The 14811-nt window shown below is 42.7% G+C and overlaps 1 pseudogene; it reads right to left on the bottom strand.

Annotated features, from left to right (window-relative positions):
* Positions 1-217: 217 nt before the first annotated feature.
* LOC112240588 overlaps positions 218-14811 on the bottom strand; it is a 33250-nt pseudogene continuing 18656 nt past the window's right edge.

Genomic DNA, 14811 nt, shown 5'->3' with positions numbered 1-14811 from the left:
TTTAGTATCATCCTGAATGATAGTAAATGCATTATGTCCACGTGTGGTTGTATTGTTTTTATATTTGCAAATAAAATCTAAAATCACAAATCTAAGGTATTTATAGAAACAACAAAAACAGCTTGGTTCGAGAAATTCTTTGCTATCTTCTTTCAAATGAGCTCATGGCAAGATACCTTTATAGGGCGTGACCACAGACCACAAGTGACCACAGGAATCAGAGGTTAGTTTGTTTAATATGGTTTGCAGCCCGGAGTTTACACTTACAGCAATTTACAAACAAGACACTCAGTTCTCAAGATGGTGTTTTCTCTTTATATCCCCTACTATGGTTCACCCCTCCCAGGGTGACATCCCTTAACTTTAACACAATATAAACTAATCATTAATAGTTGCTAATACAAAGATGTTTCTGCTAGACGGAGTTCAGCTTATTGTTATTTGCAGTTCCCAATCCTCCTTTCTCTTGCCCGACCGAGCCCCCTGTCTCATTGACTATTAGAACTACAGATGAATTGTTAATTTAAAAAAATTAAATCAATGTATGTGTCTATAACTGTGTGCTTGTTTGTGTAAGAGTACAAGGGCATAGGTTTGTGTGTGTGGGTTTGTTATTGGTGGAGGGTGGTATGTGCATTAACATTGGTATAGTAACACATTAAACATTGGTTTAGGTGTTATTACATGATCGGTTTAAGTTATTACGTTATTCATGAAAAAAAGTTGTTACCTGATACCAATAACTTATTACATTAAGTGGAAAAGGTTATTAGACAACATTTTACCATTTAACCAACAAGATATTACATTTACCGGCTTTATTACATTATAAATCTAAAAGTTATTACATTAACCGTTGTTACAAGACACAGTATGCATAGATCTTGCCTTGAACTCATGGAAATAATTATCCAATATATTATGGATTAGATTTAGGATCATTTTAATCAATACAGATTTATAAAATACACCATTTAAGTGATAACTTCTTGTTTAGAAGATAATTGGATTGAATGTATTGATCAATTGAATACATGAATATACACCTATTGTTGAAACATTATTCTACATAATGACATTTAATAATAGTAGTATCATGAGTATATGAAAGAAGATACAAAATTATCAACACCCCCCCCCTCCACACACACACAAGTTCCCTATAACATTTCCTATGATAACATTTATCCATTTAGATCAATGTGTGATATTACATAGACACAGGGGAGACCTGATCCTAGATCAGAGCTGCATATTATGCTGCACAGAGGTTACCATGGTGATCAGACTGAGGCAACTGTTTAAGAATGGGAGATGGATATGACTGTTCACTAGATGTTTTCTACTGATCCTGCATTGCTTGCTGTTTGGGGTTTTAGGCTGGGTTTCTGTACAGCACTTTGAGATATCAGCTGATGTAAGAAGGGCTATAGAAATACATTTGATTTGATCCTTTATTTAGGGATCTGGAAACGGTGCCAGAAGGAAGGGAGATGAAACAGCTATAAGGCTTCTCTCCAGTGTGTATTCACTGGTGTGAATTCAGGTTATCTAATTACAGCAAGTTTGTGCTTTGTTTTTTTCTCATTGGCCCAAAATAAACAGAGCTCTTCCCACCTAGACAGACCAAAGGTTCCTTCTCCAGTGTGTCTTCACTGGTGTGAATAAAGGGTCCCTAACTGAGTAAAGCTCTTTCCACAATGATCACAGCTATAAGGCTTCTTTCTCACCAGCGTGTGTTTGCTTGTGTGAATTCAGGGTCCCTAACTGAGTAAAGCTCTTTCCACAATGATCACAGCTATAAGGCTTCTCTCCTGTGTGTATCCGCTGGTGTCTAGTTAGATTGTCTGATTGAGCAAAGCTCTTCCAACACTGATCACAGCTATAAGGCTTCTCTCCTGTGTGTATTCGCTGGTGTCTAATTAGTTTTTCTGATACAGCAAAGCTCTTTCCACACTGATCACAGCTATAAGGCTTCTCTCCAGTGTGTGTTCTCTGGTGTACAGTCAGGGTGGAAGCTAGAGCAAAGCTCTTCCCACATAGACAGAAATGAGGTCTCTCTCCAGTGTGTATTACCTGGTGTCTAGTTAGGGAGGAAGCTCCAGCAAAGCTCTTTCCACACTGATCACAACTGTAAGGTTTCTCTCCTGTGTGTATGCGCTGGTGTCTAGTTAGTGTTTTTGATACAGCAAAGCTCTTCCCACACAGATCACAGCTATAAGGTTTCTCTCCTGTGTGTACACGCTGGTGTACGGTTAACGCTCCTGCATTAACAAAGTTTTTCCCACAATCAAGGCAGGGGTAAGGCTTCTCCCCTTCATACATTCTCAGATGATATTTAAAGGTGTTATATGCAGCAAAACTCTTTCCACAATGATCACAGCTATAAGGCTTCTCTCCTGTGTGTATCCGCTGGTGTCTAGTTAGATTGTCTGATTGAGCAAAGCTCTTCCCACACTGATAACAGCTATAAGGCTTCTCTCCAGTGTGTATTCGCTGGTGTCTAGTTAGTTTTTCTGATACAGCAAAGCTCTTTCCACACTGATCACAGCTATAAGGCTTCTCTCCAGTGTGTGTTCTCTGGTGTACAGTCAGGGTGGAAGCTAGAGCAAAGCTCTTCCCACATAGACAGACATAGGTTCTCTCTCCAGTGTGTGTTACCTGGTGTCTAGTTAGGGAGGAAGCTCCAGCAAAGCTCTTTCCACACTGATCACAACTATAAGGTTTCTCTCCTGTGTGTATACGCTGGTGTATAGTTAGTGTTTCTGATACAGCAAAGCTCTTCCCACACTGATCACAGCTATAAGGCTTCTCTCCTGTGTGTATTAGCTGGTGTCTAGTCAGGGAGGGAAGTACAGCAAAGCTCTTCCCACACTGATCACAGCTATAAGGATTCTCTCCAGTGTGCATTAGCTGGTGTGTAGTCAGGTGGCCTGACTGATTGAAGCTCTTTCCACACTGATCACAGCTATAAGGTTTCTCTCCTGTGTGTACACGCTGGTGTATGGTTAAGGCTCCTGCACTAACAAAGCTTTTCCCACAATCAAGGCAGGGGTAAGGCTTCTCCCCTGTATGAATTCTTACATTAGATTTGAAGGTTTTAGATGCAGCAAAACTCTTCCCACACTGATCACAGTGAATAATGAAGCCACTCTGGCTTGTGAAACTCTTCCCACAGTCAGAGCAGCAGTGGTGAGGTTTCTTCCCTGTACGTCTCTGCTGGTGTTTCTTGAGGTGTTCTGATCTGGAGAGACTCTTCTCTGTCTCATCATCAACATGTTGTTGAGGCTCCCCAGACGATAAGCCCCTCCCACTAAGAGAACGATGGTTAGGGGTGTCCCCTGTAAAATAAAGACCTTGAATAGTTAGTATTTGTATATGGACCCATATTTCCATTTTTAAAAAATTGTTTTATTATGTAGCAGACGCTCTTATCAAGAGCAATTTACAGGAGCAATTAGGTTTAGTACCTTGCTCAAGGGCACAGACAGATTTTTCACCTTGTCGGCTCAGAGATTGGAACAAGCAACCTTTTGATTAGAGTCCCAACACTCTTAACCACGAGGCTACCTGCTGCCCTTATCAAACAATTTATTAGGTACATTCCCCTCCATACCTAAAACTGGATCAACAATTTACTGGCCACTGAGTGTTTACTGTTTATCAATCAATTAACAGAAGATGCAGAATCAGATTGTAGTCTAATCCACACCCCCCATTGTTCTTACTTGATGAAATCAGATCTCCATCTCCCTCCTCGTGTCCTTCTCTCACAGTTCCACTCTGCCCTGGTGTTTTCCTGCAGTCGACCAGCAGCACAGAAACCCTCTTCAGATCCAGCAGTAAGGCGCTACCAGGAGAGTTGTGACCAGGGGACTCCGGCAGGGTGGAGGGGGACGGACTAGCTCTGTCCTGGTGACCACAGGAAGTATTGTACATAGAATATCATTAGACCAAACATTTGATTAGTCTAAATCTCTGATTGATGGCTGCATCCTTATAATACCTCCTTTCTCCTGAAGTGTGTAACCGTTCACTACTTTCCACAAGTGTCTTGTATATTTCACTTTGGCAAATTTTTCAAAATAGAATTGGAATATTTTTTACAAAATGTAAAAACGTATAAAACTTGATGGTAGAACAAAGAGCAGAACAGAAACGAAAAGCTCCACCCCCTCTTTCAAGATGTAGATGTCGCCTCCCCTTCCAACGTGTGAAAGATGGTAACACCTGCTAAATCATGTTGTTCAAATAACCAGTGATGAAAAACCTAAACACCAGAACTACTGCTGCTAGTTATCCCACTTGGAGCATGTTGAGAAAAATGTCAGTCTCATAGTTTCAGTATCCTTATACAGTACATACATAGAAGAAACCATCACCCAAAAATACTGGGTATTGTGGCATGTAGTAGAAACCTACAGTAAAAAGGTATGGGTGTAGCCTGGTGCAATTTCTGCCCCATGTAACATTGCTCAAGATCCACTTGTCTTATTACTGTAACAGCATCCACATTTAAAACTGTCAACATTCAGAAAATGAGTGTAATAAACTGTAATTTACCACCCAAGTATTTCAGCAGTACATTGTACACTACATCATTTCTAATTTCATATTTTTTTACACTGTAGGTAAACTTGACACTTTATAATTTTGCTTACGTAATTCAGTTTTTAGCAGTTTGATTAAATGATAGTTAAATGTATTGTTAACAAATGACAGGAACATCGTTGTACTTACAGTTACGAAAATCTACAACATACTTAAGACAATTATAACAATGAGAGAAAAAAACGTCATTGGATTGGTGGAGTCATGTGATAGTGGGAGAATCCACAATATGTTTCATAACAGCCATTTCCTTTCAAATTTGTGAAGGGAAGTGAACAAGTGCAGTTAGGGAGGAAGGAAAGATAACTAAGGATTCCTTAACATATTATGTAGGTAGAAGTGGAGCTAGCACGAGGGCCATGGGTGTGACTGTTCCTGCAGATACACTCCATCCCAGTGAAAGTTGCACCCCTGGTTTTTGGTATCTTTTAGTTGTCACTAAATTAGATGATGTTGAAGTTGAAATGGTGCTTGAACAGTGGAGGAAGCACCGGTTTCCTTTTCGACTTGCGGTAACTCTAAATCAATAGTTTAGTTTAGTATTCAGAAACATTCACTTGCTCGACCATTCTGAAGGTCATGTAACTGTTACATGCAACATTTCTTGTGAACTTAACAGGACAGATGTTGCTCTCTAGTTTTATGATGTAACAAAGGTCTGGTTGAATGTATTCTGCCGCTGTCTTCTTGTCTCAGCTGAGTCCAGACATATGAACTAACAGGTTATAACAACGCAATTATCACCACATGTAATATGGCTATTTTTCTGGCTTTCTTCCCTGGTGATTTTTACCTACACACCGCTACTGCAAGTTGTAGCTTTGCCCTCATTATTTCTCCATGGTTCTGACTTTACCTGCTTGTTGCGCATTGCCTTGTATCAATCTGTGTGCTTTAGGCTAGTAGGCTACTTTGCTGAAGGACAAAATATCCATCGTGTTTATTACCACCATTGTTTATGGAAGATCAAAGATGATTAAACTAGACATGTTATACACCACAGTAGGAAAACTGTTAATAAATCGACATAACTTACCCGATCCATCGTTGAAGCCGTTTCTTCAAATAAAAACGTGACAGTAAATCTGTAGCTAGTCTACACTAGTTACTTTCTTTGTTACCGCGTTCAGATAAAGCTAGACCAGAACAAACGTAAATATAAATATCAACACTCTATTTACGTTGTGACAAATATATGTCTGATGTAGCCTAATCTTACTTCAGAAAGATTCTGGATAAGATTGTAATCTATTAAAGTCAATAAAACGTCCAACATCCTATTCACCAAAAATACTGTTGTCGTCTCCCTCTACCCCAGAGTCTGTTGGAACAACGTCCTCTTCGGGAGTCCAGATAGTTTTAATTGTCTGAGACCCAGTAAGTGTAGCCTAAAAAATACCAGACAAATTACAAGCTATACGTGCTATGAACCATGCAGCATTTACAGCAATGCAACCTCCGAAGTAGTCAGTGTGTTACAAGCATTTCGCTACACCCGCTATAACATCTGCTAAACACAAGTATGTGACCAATAAAATTGGATTGATTTATAATTCTTCCGCTTTACAGACCAGATCCAGAGATGTTGAGAAGGAAGTGGTCTTCTTCTTCTTTAGTGTTATGGCGGTCCGCAAAACAATGACTATAGGTGCACGCCCCCACCTAGTGTGTTGGCTGTGTATCAGCCTACTATTCTGTAGTATTAATTCATTACACTTTGTGAAAAACCAACTAACCCTACACACCCATTTAAACATTATTATTCCACTACTTTGGCCCTCTGATTCAACACCAGGCCATAAGCCTGGGAGGACGGGATATTATCCTTCAAAACACCTTGTAACTCTGCAGTAAAATATTGTACACCCAAGTACTTCTCAACAGCTGCCACCACAACATCTATCCACTGTGATTTACATTCTATTCCTGTGGTACAGTTGACAACCATGGCCATGAACTTGGCCAAAACTTACTGAAGCATGTTATTCCTATCACTCTCTATTGACCTCCGCATAATCACAGGGATCCTCTCAGGATCCCTCACCCTGGACCCATCTTCCTCTACTACTCTCTTCACTGCCTCAGCATACAACACCTTCTGCACTACTGTGATCCTGGTAACCTCAACCTGTCTTTCTCTCACTGGACACATCTGATCTCCAGCACCATGTGTACCCCTACAGTTTATACACACAACTGTTTACATCAATACTACACATACCTTTCTCTCAGGTCCTCCTGCACACTTCTCACATCTAGGAATCTCCCTGATACACACTGCTGGAAGGAAGTAGTCAAGGAAGGGAGTTTGTGTTTATACAGGAAGTACCGCCCTCACTTACCGTCAACCAATCATTTCGATGTCGAGCTATACGAGCTCGCCAGCTTGTAGTCTTGAAACTCGGAAATGAGATACATTTGGCTCGTTCATCCATCCCAATGGGGAAAATGTTTGGTTTTGGAATAAATACCGAAAATAAGATAAGCATAGGCTTGAGGAGATCTTATACGTTTGTTCTATGAGATAATAGCAGTCAGTTAATATGAACTTTATATACACTGCTCCAAAAAATAAACCACACAATGTAACTCCAAGTCAATCACACTTCTGTGAAATCAAACTGTCCACTTAGGAAGCAACACTGATTGACAATACATTTCACATGCTGTTGTGCAAATGGAATAGACAACAGGTGGAAATTATAGGCAATTACCAAGACACCCCCAATAAAGGAGTGGTTCTGCAGGTGGTGACCACAGACCACTTCTCAGTTCCTAGATTTCACTCTAGTGGTAGCATGAGACAGATTCTACAACTCACACAAGTGGCTCAGGTAGTGCAGCTCATCCAGGATGGAACATCAATGCGAGCTGTGGCAAGAAGGTTTGCTGTGTCTGTCAGCGTAGTGTCCAGAGCATGGAGGCGCTACCAGGAGACAGGATAGTACATCAGGAGACGTGGAGGAGGCCGTAGGAGGGCAACAACCCAGCAGCAAGACCGCTACCTCCGCCGTTGTGCAAGGAGGAGCAGGAGGAGCACTGCCAGAGCCCTGCAAAACGACCTCCAGCAGGCCACAAATGTGCATGTGTCTGCTCAAACGGTCAGAAACAGACTCCATGAGGGTGGTATGAGGGCCCGATGTCCACAGGTGGGGGTTGTGCTTACGACAGCCCAACACTGTGCAGGACGTTTGGCATTTGCCAGAGAACCCCAAGATTGGCAAATTCGCCACTGGCGCCCTGTGCTCTTCACAGATGAAAGCAGGTTCACACTGAGCACATGTGACAGACGTGACAGAGTCTGGAGACGCCGTGGAGAACGTTCTGCTGCCTGCAACATCCTCCAGCATGACCGGTTTGGCGGTGGGTCAGTCATGGTGTGGGGTGGCATTTCTTTTGGGGGCCGCACAGCCCTCCATGTACTCGCCAGAGGTAGCCTGACTGCCAATAGGTACCGAGATGAGATCCTCAGACCCCTTGTGAGACCATATGCTGGTGCGGTTGGCCCTGGGTTCCTCCTAATGCAAGACGATGCTAGACCACATGTGGCCGGAGTGTGTCAGCAGTTCCTGCAAGAGGAAGGCATTGATGCTATGGACTGGCCTGCCCGTTCCCCAGACATGAATCCAATTGAGCACATCTGGGACATCATGTCTCGCTCCATCCACCAACGCCACGTTGCACCACAGACTGTCCAGGAGTTGGCGGATGCTTTAGTCCAGGTCTGGGAGGAGATCCTTCAGGAGACCATCCGCCACCTCATCAGGAGTTGTCGTGGATAATTGTTTCAGAAATATAATACTCTCAGAACTTTGTGAATTCAATGTAGACTTTAATACAAGTTATTAAGAGCCGTGCTTCTTAGCACCGTCCGCGGAACAGCCGCCCCTTCTTAGCACTGGCTCTGCTTTTATACATACATAGTATTTGTGTACATCACATATGTAAATAAAGTTACTCCCCCTTAGTTCGTCTGCCACCATTAAATTCATATTCTGAGTTCTTTGCTTGTTTACACCCACTAACGCTCATATCTGCTTTTGGTTAGGTTATAACGATGACAGAACTCTTTCCATGTTCTAAAAATAATGTATGTATTGCATGCTTATGTTTTACGTGTCATCAGTTATCTTGCCTACATCTTTCTTCCTGTATCCTGCTGACCACAGCACGTTCAGCTGTCATAAATGCACGTATGGTCTTGGTTAATGTATTCTTTCAAAAATAGAGTATATGTCACCTTCTCTTAATGTGCATGTCCTTGCTATTTCAGCCTTGCAACCAGACCTATGTAATGCTCAGCTCTCTCCTCAATGGTTCGCTCCAACAGAGCATGCCCAGGTGTTGTAGGGAGGTCATACAGGCATGTGGAGGCCACACACACTACTGAGCCTCATTTTGACTTGTTTTAAGGACATTACATCAAAGTTGGATCAGCCTGTAGTGTGGTTTTCCACTTTAATTTTGAGTGTGACTCCAAATCCAGACCTCCATGGGTTGCTAAATTTGATTTCCATTGATAATGTGTGTGTGATTTTATTGTCAGCACATTCAACTATGTAAAGAAAAAAGTATTTCATAAGAATATTTCATTCATTCATTCAGCAGATTATTACATTCACACACAGGTTATTCCCCTACCAGCAAAATAACTTGCATTACCCAAGTGTGTGTGTGTGTGTGTGTGTGTACAGGTGCGTACAGGTGTGTACATGTCAATAATTCCTTTATTTTACTTTTTAAAAAGTTGAAGAGATTGCAGAGCACTGCAAAATAAGTGTACAAGCAGTGTGTAAAAGACAGCCTAAAACAAGCTGAAGACCTCATGACTCATTGATGATGAGCACTGTAGGACAGAAACATTGTGACCAAAGTGATGGTGAGAGCTTCCAAAGAGCTATCTTTTATCAAAATTCTACTGAAGTGTTTGCTATTAAATGTACTTAAGGATCAAACCTAAAAGTACATTTGAAGGTTTTGTAAACCTATCAGATGCTTAAACATTTTAATCAACTTAAACCTCAGACTCCTCATTCTCTACCGCAATCACCCTCTTTGCACGGTCCATGAAGTCTGGCCTCCTGCTCCTGACAGAGTCCTGGTGCCACAGCATCACAGCATTTATCAGATCATACTCCCTGATCTCTGGAGAGGACAGCTGGACCATAAGGAGACTCATAGCACGCGCACCAGCAGGTATATCTCATTGGTCACCCCCAAAGCCAATTCCTCCTTTGGTCATCTTTCCTTCCAGTTCTCTGCTGCCCATGACTGGAACGAATTGCAAAATCTCTGAAGCTGGAGACTCACATCTCCCTCACTAGCTAAGCACCAGCTGTCAGAGCTGTTTACAGATCACTGCACCTGTACTTAGCCTATCTGTAAACAGCCCATCTATCTACCTACCTCGACCCCATACTGGTATTTATTTATTTATTTTGGTCCTTTGCACTCCAGTATCTCTACCTGCACATTCATCTTCTGCCAATCTACCATTCCAGTGTTTAAATTGCTATATTGTAATTACTTCGCCACCATGGCCTATTTATTTCCTTAACTTTCCTCATTTGCACTCACTGTATATAGACTTTTTGTTTTCTTTTGTTCTACTGTATTATTGACTGTATGTTTTGTTTATTCCATGTGTAACTCTGTGTTGTTGTATATGTCGAATTACTACACTTTATCTTGGCCAGGTCGCAGATGCAAATGAGAACTTGTTCTCAACAAGCCTACCTGGTTAAATAAAGGTTGAATAAAAAAATAAAAAATAAAAAGATCTGACAATGTATCAGACGTTAGGTTGGACCACCAATCAGTTTTCATCTGTTTCATTGTATAAAAACCTCTTTCACATTCAGCTGTAGAGGCAGGGAAGGACCAGATCAACCAATGCCAGCACATCAGGGCAGGACTGCTGATCGCTGCTGTTGATGTAACAGTATAAATTTAGACCGTCCCCTCGCCCATACCCGGGCGCGAACCAGGGACCCTCTGCACACATCAACAACTGACACCCACGAAACATCGTTACCCATCGCTCCACAAAAGCCGCGGCCCTTGGAAGTAGTGGTTCCCCTTGCTCTGCAAGGTCTCAGAGCAAGTGACGTCACCGATTGAAAGGCTATTTAGCGCGCACCACCGCTAACTAAGCTAGCCGTTTCACATCCGTTACATTGACACAGAACCAGGACATCTTCTACAGGGACTGGGGCTTTTAGTATATCAGCACCTTCAGGACAGTCCACTGGTCAGGGATCCTTTCAACATGGATGCCAGAGGTCTCCAGGACAGTCCACTGGTCAGGGATCCTTTCAACATGGATGCCAGAGGTCTCCAGGACAGCCCACTGGTCAGGGATCCTTTCAACATGGATACCAGAGGTCTCCAGGACAGGAAGTGGTCAGGGATCCTTTCAACATGGATGCCAGAGGTCTTCAGGACAGTCCACTGGTCAGGGATCCTATCAACATGGATGCCAGAGGTCTTTTACAGTCCACTGGTCAGGGATCCTTTCAACATGGATGCCAGAGGTCTCCAGGACAGTCCACTGGTCAGGGATCCTTTCAACATGGATGCCCTGAGGTCAGCATCCAGGACAGTCCACTGGTCAGGGATCCTTTCAACATGGATGCCAGAGGTCTCCAGGACAGTCCACTGGTCAGGGATCCTTTCAACATGGATGCCAGAGGTCTCCAGGACAGTCCACTGGTCAGGGATCCTTTCAACATGGATGCCAGAGGTCTCCAGGACAGTCCACTGGTCAGGGATCCTTTCAACATGGATGCCAGAGGTCTCCAGGACAGTCCACTGGTCAGGGATCCTTTCAACATGGATGCCAGAGGTCTCCAGGACAGGAAGTGGTCAGGGATCCTTTCAACATGGATGCCAGAGGTCTCCAGGACAGTCCACTGGTCAGGGATTCAACATGGATGCCAGAGGTCTCCAGGACAGTCCACTGGTCAGGGATCCTTTCAACATGGATGCCAGAGGTCTCCAGGACAGGAAGTGGTCCACCAGGGTTTCCAGTTCAGTGTCTCCAGAATCTATAATAACTGTATACATATGATCCTGAACCTGACCTGATTGCCCTGTAATACAAAACATGAAGTAACCTGACTGCCCTGTAATACAAAACATAATGTAACCTGACTGCCCTGTAATACAAAACATAATGTAACCTGACTGCCCTGTAATACAAAACATAAAGTAACCTGACTGCCCTGTAATACAAAACATAAAGTAACCTGACTGCCCTGTAATACAAAACATAATGTAACCTGATTGCCCTGTAATACAACACATAATGTAACCTGACTGCCCTGTAATACAAAATCCTGACTCTGGCCAGTTGGTGAAGCTGACCAGCTTCTTGGCACACAGGACCTCTACACTGGTGAAGCTGACCAGCTTGTTGGCACACAGGACCTCTACACTGGTGAAGCTGACCAGCTTGTTGGCACACAGGACCTCTACACTGGTGAAGCTGACCAGCTTGTTGACACACAGGACCTCTACACTGGGGTCCTGGAACCTGTCAGTCATACTTCCACTAGCCCGTCAAGCATTTTGTCCGGTGATGTGACGAGTGTCTTGCTGTCACCATAGGGCAATCGAAATCCCCTCATATCTGTTGGCCATTGTGGCCTTCATCACAGGCCCTTCTCTGATGACAACAGGCTCATTTTACCATCCTTTCAGAATGTTCTTTTACAACACTCTCTCTCCCTCTCTTAATGACAGTCCTTTCTCTTAATTATCTTAAGGTAAGTCTTTCTTATTGCAGATTAAATAAACATACCTGGTTTTGTACTTCTTAAGTACTGCCTGTGTTGAGCACAAGGAGCTGTGGGCTTCTCCTATGGTGATGGTGGACCTCTGCAGACAGGCGAACAGGTTGCTATGGTGATGGTGGACCTCTGCAGACAGGCGAACAGGTTGCTCAGGTGTGTTAGAGTGTCATGCAGGAAGCCACAGAAGTGGATAACAACAGCCTCCCTCGCAGTACTGTAGTATTTCCTGGCCTTGGCCTGCCGGACACCTCAGACATTTTGGGCATCAGATTCAGACTGAATCTGAAATACCCAAAAAGAACAAAGACATACAAATAGACAATGAATTACTGTCCAAAAAAAAATATATTAGATATGTCATTTTATCAGTACATAAAGCATTGAAACATGATGTTACCAACGGTAACCGTGTTTGTTGTTATTTACTGGACATTGCATATTGATGATGACTTCTGGAGTACTTAGAATAGCAATCTAGAGCCACTACCTGTTCCAGACGCTGGACAAGCAAGCCCCTGGTACCTTCGCAGGAAGTGGTCCAGTGCACGCAATAGGTGTCCTTCCCCATCGGGTCCTGCCAATTCTGGTGGGCACCAGCGGTGTGTGCCCAAGAGCCTGGAAGCTGTTCACCAGGTTTGCCCTGTTCAGTGGACTGGTGTGGTAGAAGGTGTACAGTCGTGGCCAAAAGTTTTGAGAATGACACAAATATTAATTTCCACAAAGTTTGCTGCTTCAGTGTCTTTAGACATTTTTGTCAGATGTTACTATGGAATACTGAAGTATAATTACAAGCATTTCATAAGTGTCACAGGCTTTTATTGACAATTACATAAAGCTGATGCAAAGAGTCAATATTTGCAGTGTTGACCCTTCTTTTTCAAGACCTCTGCAATATGGTGCATAAACTCTTTGTCCTGCTTCTCATTTCTATTAGTTGAGCCCACAACGATTCCTTTTTTGTCATTGAAACCGCAAAAATAAAGACATCAAATTAATTCAATAATAATTAAATATACAATCATGTTATCCAATATAGCTGTCAGTTGATTGTGCTAAATTAGCCTTCTAGCCTTTGTTTACTTAAGGGTCAACACTATAAGGCTGGTAAAGTCAATTGTGTCACAATGCTTCAAAATGTAAACAGCATCTGGAGACAAACATTCAAATAGAATGTCACAGAGCCATAGGAAAGCATGGAGATCCATGTCATCATCAGTAGGCCTATAATTTGGTTATTTATACACTATTTTGAGGTGAACCAAAGCTTATCAATAACTGAGAAATAACCTACAATACTGGACCACATCTGCTAAATAGACTTGAAAAATCTAGCTACAAGAGTACTAGTCTAGCTACAAGAGTACTAGTCTAGCTACAAGAGTACTAGTCTAGCTACAAGAGTAACAACATTCACTTACTCGCACATCCACTTGAAGTCAGAAAGTGGTCTCACCTTCTTGCCAATGGCATGTACAGTTCTAAACAGGATCTTCATCTTCGTGCTGGTCTGCTCTGACATTGCCATTATTGTCGTCACAGAGGGTGTCAAGAGGAGAGGCTCTGATTGAGCCTGGGACACTCGGCACGCAGGCAATGTGACACTTGCTGTGTTCATGGTCACAAATGTTCTCCAGCTTCATCATTTTATTTCTGCTTTTATCTTCAGCATACTGGTGACACACAGAACAATTCATCACCACAGTCTCCGCATCTTACTGTAGCCAGCCTCTTGAAACGCCTTTATCTCCAAACCTTCATTTCTCACAAAACTTTGTGATTCGTCCTCCTTTTCATCAGTGGGTTTTCGTTTCAAAAAGGTTGGCTCACTCTGGGTAAATATCGCCACATAATAGCTATTTATTCAACAGTAGCTAGCAGCAGACCCGTGGCAAGTGAGTGATGTCGAGTAGCTGATGTACCGTGTGGTAAACAGTGTCGCGAAACTAGAAGCACTAGAGATGGTCTGTGGTAGGCTGGCAAACATGAGTAATTCCCTTGAGCCATCATGCCAGATTTGATTACATTACTATTTTGGTACAAACATTTACCCGCCAGTGTGGCGGATAACCTTCTGAGATTTACTCGCCAAATGAAAATAATCTACCCACATTTGGAGCGCTTGGCCTGGTGTTAATTTCAGAACCTGCCGCCATCTATCTACTGTTTCTGGTTGGGGTAGGTTATAGTCACAGTAGGTACAACATCTCCAATGCACTTCCTTATAAACTCACTCACCGAATCAGCGTATAAATCAATATTATTTTCTGAGGCTACATGGTTCATGTCCCAGTCCACACGATCAAAACAAATCTTGAAGCGTGGGTTACGCTTGGTCCGACCAGCGTTGAATAGTCCTCGTCAGGAGATACATCCTGTTTGAGTTTCTGCATATAGGAAGGCAGGAGCA

The sequence above is a fragment of the Oncorhynchus tshawytscha genome, unplaced genomic scaffold (assembly GCF_018296145.1).
Source record: "Oncorhynchus tshawytscha isolate Ot180627B unplaced genomic scaffold, Otsh_v2.0 Un_contig_2389_pilon_pilon, whole genome shotgun sequence".
NCBI lineage: Eukaryota > Metazoa > Chordata > Actinopteri > Salmoniformes > Salmonidae > Oncorhynchus > Oncorhynchus tshawytscha.
This window is presented reverse-complemented; position numbering and strand designations above follow the sequence as displayed.